Source organism: Ambystoma mexicanum, chromosome 7q, assembly GCF_040938575.1.
Source record: "Ambystoma mexicanum isolate Mex_15411 chromosome 7q, UKY_AmexF1_1, whole genome shotgun sequence".
NCBI lineage: Eukaryota > Metazoa > Chordata > Amphibia > Caudata > Ambystomatidae > Ambystoma > Ambystoma mexicanum.
The window spans coordinates 185187889-185193888 of record NC_090941.1 but is presented as its reverse complement, the minus strand read 5'-3'; the positions used below and the strand labels follow the sequence as shown (position 1 = coordinate 185193888).

Here is a 6000-nt window from a genome sequence, read left to right as displayed (position 1 = left end):
CGTTACTTCACTCAGCACTTATAAATCAGAACGTTTGCACTATACTGGTTATTGGGGTGGATGGCTGCATTGGGACAATAGCAGTCTGTTATCTGCCAGAGCAGTTGCCTACACAGTGACCATTGATCCTTACATCCTTCACCCGCAACATAATTGGTGACAAATTATCTCCATGTATAAGTTTCCTTACCATATGTGTGTGTTCGCTCATGTCTATATTTATGAATCATAGTTTTGTTTGCAATGTTCGGCTGAAATGGAAAAACGTACTCTAGAATTCCACTTCTTGTAAGTTTCCATAAACACAAAGTCTTAGCTAAAAAATACTGGCAATAATAGAAACATATGCCACTAAAGGTGTGGTGAATTAGTTTATTTGTCACCGGACTGTATTTTACATTAACATAAATGTCAACGATACTTTTGTGCACTATTTTTACCGTAGAGAGATGCCATTTCACCAAATGGACCATACCTTGTATTTCCGATCAGTCACATCACCTTTATGTTCATTTTTATGTTCCAGTGCTTTGAAACCGATTTTAGTTCCACTCCTCTGACAATGCAGTAACTAGTTCTTCATACTTGCTCTTGTTGAAAATTGTGGGGAGCAATGATTGGTCTCCATTTTCTGTTGTCCTACATACCACACTGCACAGACCGATCCACCAAACTGTACTGCTCGCCCAACTCTACGGCCCACCCCATGACCCGGCTGCACAGTCCACCTGATCTGAATGACTTGCTGTATTTTTTTGTGGAATACATGTGCTCAAGGGAGTATCCAGCATTACAAGAGTGGGGCGGGGCAAGCTATGGAAAAAGACTTGCTACTCCCCCCCAAATGAAGTGTACACCATTCCATCATTCGCGCAACTCCCCTCGCTCCCCCCATGCCCGCCACCGCAATCAACTTTTTGGCGGACATTAGAGGCAGATGGCATTTTAATACATGCACATAAAACACAAATAAAACTGCAGGACAATTATAGGTTCAGGAAACTCTTCTATTGGAGCAATTATTCATTATAAGTTAAACTTTGGTGGATCCTTAATTTCCTGGCCAGGGGCTTAAGATGTGAAAGCTGGTTCTGTTTTGATATGGAACAGCTAGGATGTCCTACCTCACCTAATTGTTTGTATGTGTCTTTAGTTTTTTTATGTTCCCTCATTGTGACCTCTTGTTTATAAAGAAGGGAGAGAAGAGTTAGATGGTGCATGTGGTATATTTGTGGTTTGAGTGTGGTGGCCAAGGTGTGGTAGTTCTTTCCTGCAAGGGTTTCATCCTTGCTGGTTACTAGTTCTCTTAAGGTTGTAGTCAGTTTAGTGTTTAAGCAGTATGGCCCATTATCAGAGTTGTCTCACTCTGACATTTGCAGTTTGTGCTCGATTGTGGCAGGCTTGAGACCTGAGATGGCAGGTACAGGTAGAAGGTGCACAGTTTCTTATTTATGGTTTGTTGATCGTTAGTTGTGGTTGCCCACGGCCGGGCAGTTGGTGCTTGGCTGTGGAAGTCCTGAGACTCAAGGGTGACAGCCTTCAGTAAAAGGTGCTTTGTACTCTTCCGTTGGTTGTGAAAGTTGCTCAAGTGATTCAGGTGTGCTTTGGATGGTCAGATGAGTAGATTTTGTGTGTAGACCATACCCGTGTAGAGGCTGTGGGTGTGTTGTGTGTTTCCTTTGTTGAGACTGTTGAAGAACGGGAGGTGTGTGGTGCCTTGTCCTTCCTAGATGCCTGAGTAAGTGTTGCTACTGTAACAATGTTGTGTGAGTGCTGAGAATTTTGGTATGTGAAAGGGGTTCTGCACGCTGGCATTTGGAGATGTGAGCCTGGGTTGTGGGAGCGAGTGTTCTCCTGACCTGTACCCTCTTACCCTGATTTGTACCTTTCATGTTCCTGAGCTCATGTGACCTGTAACGCAATAAAGGAACTTCTTGAGAACGTACCTGCTGCCTACAGGAGTCTCACTTCATTACAGTTGGCCTCTGTCATGCTAACAGGCTATGCTGTGCAGGATACATACTTAGGCCCCACAGATTTTAGCCAGTGGCCCAATAAATATATTCCTACTGGTCACTGCCACTTCGCTGATATTCAAAACTCAATGCCACTCAGCATACTTATGGTGCAAACCATCAAAGTGGCTAGACAGATGCTTTATACTAGTAACTGACATAGTCAACCACATACCACATCACATCCATAGCATGGTCATTCTGGAAAGGACAGCCCATGATATTCTGACAGTTTGTTATGCTCTCAGCATGCATTGCTATCCTCATTTCTCATATGTATTTTCCAATTGCTTAGGTCTCTAGAATGTTTTTCTCATGCCCATCTTCATCAAAGATGGCCTCCCAGGCCACTGATACACACCACCACTGTCATTTTGAAATGTGGGGTGGTGCCAACAGGAAAGGACCTGTTAAGGATGAGGGCACAGACACATGGGGAGTTAAATGTGTTCAATTGAGTGGGTTGTGAATTGGAGAGAGTTTCAAAGAGAAACTTAAAGATTGCAAATATGCATTGAAGTCCCTTACCTTAGACCTTCTTTGTGCAATTGATCTCAGTAGCAATATTCTTGGACGTCTTGTTCTCTTTGCCGACTGCCTTATCTTGCTCCAACGCATAGATGGTCTTTTGATCTTCAGTCCACCCAATGCATGTATTCCCTGGCCTCTCCATACTTGCTTCTCTGGAATTGTTTCTTAATGTTTACTGCTCCTTGATTGCTGACTCCTATATATGTGCCTTGATGGCTGCCTTTTATAAACCCTCGTTTCCTAGAGCAACAGTAATATTGTTCGTTTATTAACTGCTATTTTATACTGATTACTTCTTGATTGATTTTTACTTCATATATGTCCCCTCTTGATTATGTGTGCCCGTTACTTACAGGCTCAGTGTGTTACTTACCATCTTACACTAGATACAGCAAATAGCCACCCAACAATACATCCTAAATATATTGCATGGCATATATCCTAAATACACTTGTGAGGAAATGTAGCCAATCTGAACAATATTATAACAATAAGGTGACCAGCTCTCAGGCCCAGCACCCCTTTGAAGAATGTATAGGTGATGCTGTTAAAACACAATATGTACACATGGCTGCCTAAACCAGTATTTAAAGATAACATTGTAGGGATTCACATTTTCATTAAGCACTACAGTACATATGGTAAATATTGTTACCCTGTAATATCCACAGTACACAAAGCAGCATGTTTGACCTGTGTCTTCAGGAGCTACTTATTTACATGTGAGAGATGTAACATGAAACAGAAGCGGTTAAAATATATGTGCACATTTCAAAAACCTTTCAGTACTGTCGGTATTCATGAGAAATGGATAGCCCCCTCATTGGTATTTTGATCTGAACTGCTCCTGAAGGGCACTGTGCTTGAGTCCTTTGTTAGCTTCAACATTTTCCCTCTCCCCACCAATTCCATGGCAATTGGCTGAGGCAGTCAGGTGTTCCCGCCTTTTTGTTTGCAGCCTTGTCTTACTGCTGTCCCCTGCTTTTAATCTGTGGCTATTCTACACAGGAAGAAATTGATAAGGATTTTATGGCATGTTTGGTGCCATTTTGAAGGGAAATATCGTGTTTTTACTGTTATTTCTGCCAATATGTTTATCTGGACTGTTCCTAGAAGGTACTGTGTTTGAGGCCTAGTCCTTTGTTAGCGTCTGTTTTTTTTTCCCTTTCCCCACCCATAATCTATCTCTTAAGCACTGCTCCTATGGCTTCCACTGCCCGGGCAGACAGTCATGGAAATGGGTGTCTCTTGTTCAGCCTATTATCCTTGGGCTCCAACCCTGTTCATAGTGCCACCACGGTTTGGGCAGAGAACGCTCCTCATTCAGATAAGATGAATCGCCACTTAAAGTTTCCCCTGCATTCCTAGCACACACCTTGTCTGATACAGTGAGCAGTAACTACTCATTGTATGCATCTGTATCAGTAAATCTGTTTGGCTCCTAATGTCTAGGTCTTAATACATTAGACCACAGCTAGTATAGTTCATTATTCTAGCCACACGTGTTTATGGCTAATTACAATGCAGCCCACACACTGGTCTGGCTCACTGTGTATTTTGCCTGTATACCTTACACACAACCTTTTTAGACTAATTTATCTGTGTATGCACACCACAGTTGTTGAGGTTGTAAAATCTGCCCCTTAACAACTGGGATGTATAGAATAATTGTGTTTGCCTACTCAACAATTTTCTATTGGTATAGCTAATTATAACGCTGACCCCAAAACACAGTGCTAGATTATTTCTTTTTGTCTGAAAGCCTAGGAAACCATCTTTGACTAGCAATTATCTAGAATTAATCTTTGTATTTTTGCATCCATTACATCTATATAGTTCACTACACTGCTGACCCCATAACAAAGCTAGATTGCCTGAAATTCTTACTATAATCTTGTTGTGTTTAGACTAACAATTATATTGTGTGTATTTATTATTTTTTGGGTCATTTATCAGGTGGGTATACAACACGGCAGTGTTTCAATGTGCCACAAGGCAAAGGGGAGGGTGCAAGGTAAAACAATAAATAAAAAGAATTAATAAAACATAAAACAAACAGCGGTCCTACTAGGCCTTGTGACACTCGGGACGTGCAAGTGCAGAGAAAAGAGAAAGGGGTGGGGACAGGGGTAAGTGCTGGAGGGTCCCTTGGGTGTGGGGGGTGCCTGTTATGGATGATGCAAAGGGTCTTGAATTTGATCCTTGCAGCTACCGGGAGCTAGTGGAGAGATTGGAGGGCTGAAGAGATATGGTCCCTGGGCTTGAGGTCAAGGATAAGTCTTGCAGCCCTGTTCTGGAATAGTTGAAGAGGGTAGAGGGAAGCAAGAGGCAGGTTAAGGAAGTGGCTGTTGCAGTAAACTAGACTGGAGAGGACCAGAGCTCTAGAGACATTGAGCTTCTGGGAGAAGGTAAGGAAAGGGAGGATGCCTCGAAGTAGGTGAAGTTGAAAACGGGCCTTCTTGGTAAGGTCCAAGATGTGTGGGGTGAAGGAGAGTGATAAATCAAAGATGACCCCAAGGTTCTTGGCTTCAGTGGAAGGAGAAGGAGGAGGGCCCATAGAAGGTGGCCAGAGTGCAGGAGGGAAGCAGGGAACAGGTGTCACGATAGGAAGAATCTCAGTCTTACTGCCATTAAGACAGAGATCATTGGAAGTGCACCATGACTTGATAGCAGACAGGCAGTCTGGGATGACAGAGGAAGAAGAGAAGGAGGAAGAGAAACACTTGTGTACAGGCACATTATGAACACCACATCATAGCAAGAGGAGAGCTTGAAGAAGAGTTGTGTGTCATCAGCGTAACAGTAGAGGTGACGAGAGAAGGCGGAAATCAGGTAAGCAAGAGGAGCAAGCTAGATGTTGAAGAGCCAAGGCGAGAGGATAGAGCCCTGGGGAACACCACATGTAGAGGGAGAGGTGGTGGGGGAGAAAGTGCACAGGATCACCTGAGAGGGACGGTCAATGTGGAAAGAGGACAGCCAATCCAGTGCCCAGTCTAAGATACCAAGGGTATCTTGGAGCCACTTTATGAGGATAGAGTGGTTGACCATGTCGAAGGCCGGAGAGAGGTCAAGGAGAATGAGGACAGCAGTAGATTTGTGAGCAATTCTTCATGGGTATTCAGGAGAGCAGTTTCTGTGCCTCTGGGTGCTCAGAATTCAGATTGATTGTTGTGTAAACAACCAAAGAGCTCAGTGTGTTGGGTCAGGTGGAGGAAGACCAACTTCTCCACGAGTTTCCCAAGGAAGGGTGTAGTAGAGATCGGGCAGTAGTTGGCCGACATGAGGGGTCAGCAGAGGACTTTTTAGAAGGGGGTGCACCAGGGAGTGCTTGAGAGAAGAAGGAAAAGAGATAGAGGCTAGGGAGTGTTTACAGGCGTTAGCAAGAGCCAGGGCCAGGGATGAGATATTGTTCTTAATGGTTCTGGAAGAACAGGGAGACACCTGTTTGGATGGG

At 43.7% G+C, this 6000-nt stretch overlaps 1 long non-coding RNA gene across 1 annotated transcript in view; it reads right to left on the bottom strand.

The window, feature by feature from the left end:
• Window positions 1–2549: 2549 nt before the first annotated feature.
• LOC138528686 (uncharacterized) overlaps window positions 2550–6000 on the bottom strand; it is a 285554-nt gene continuing 282103 nt past the window's right edge. The window contains exon 3 of the long non-coding RNA XR_011284204.1: window positions 2550–2786. This is a non-coding gene — a long non-coding RNA (uncharacterized lncRNA). The remainder of the gene's footprint in view (window positions 2787–6000) is intronic.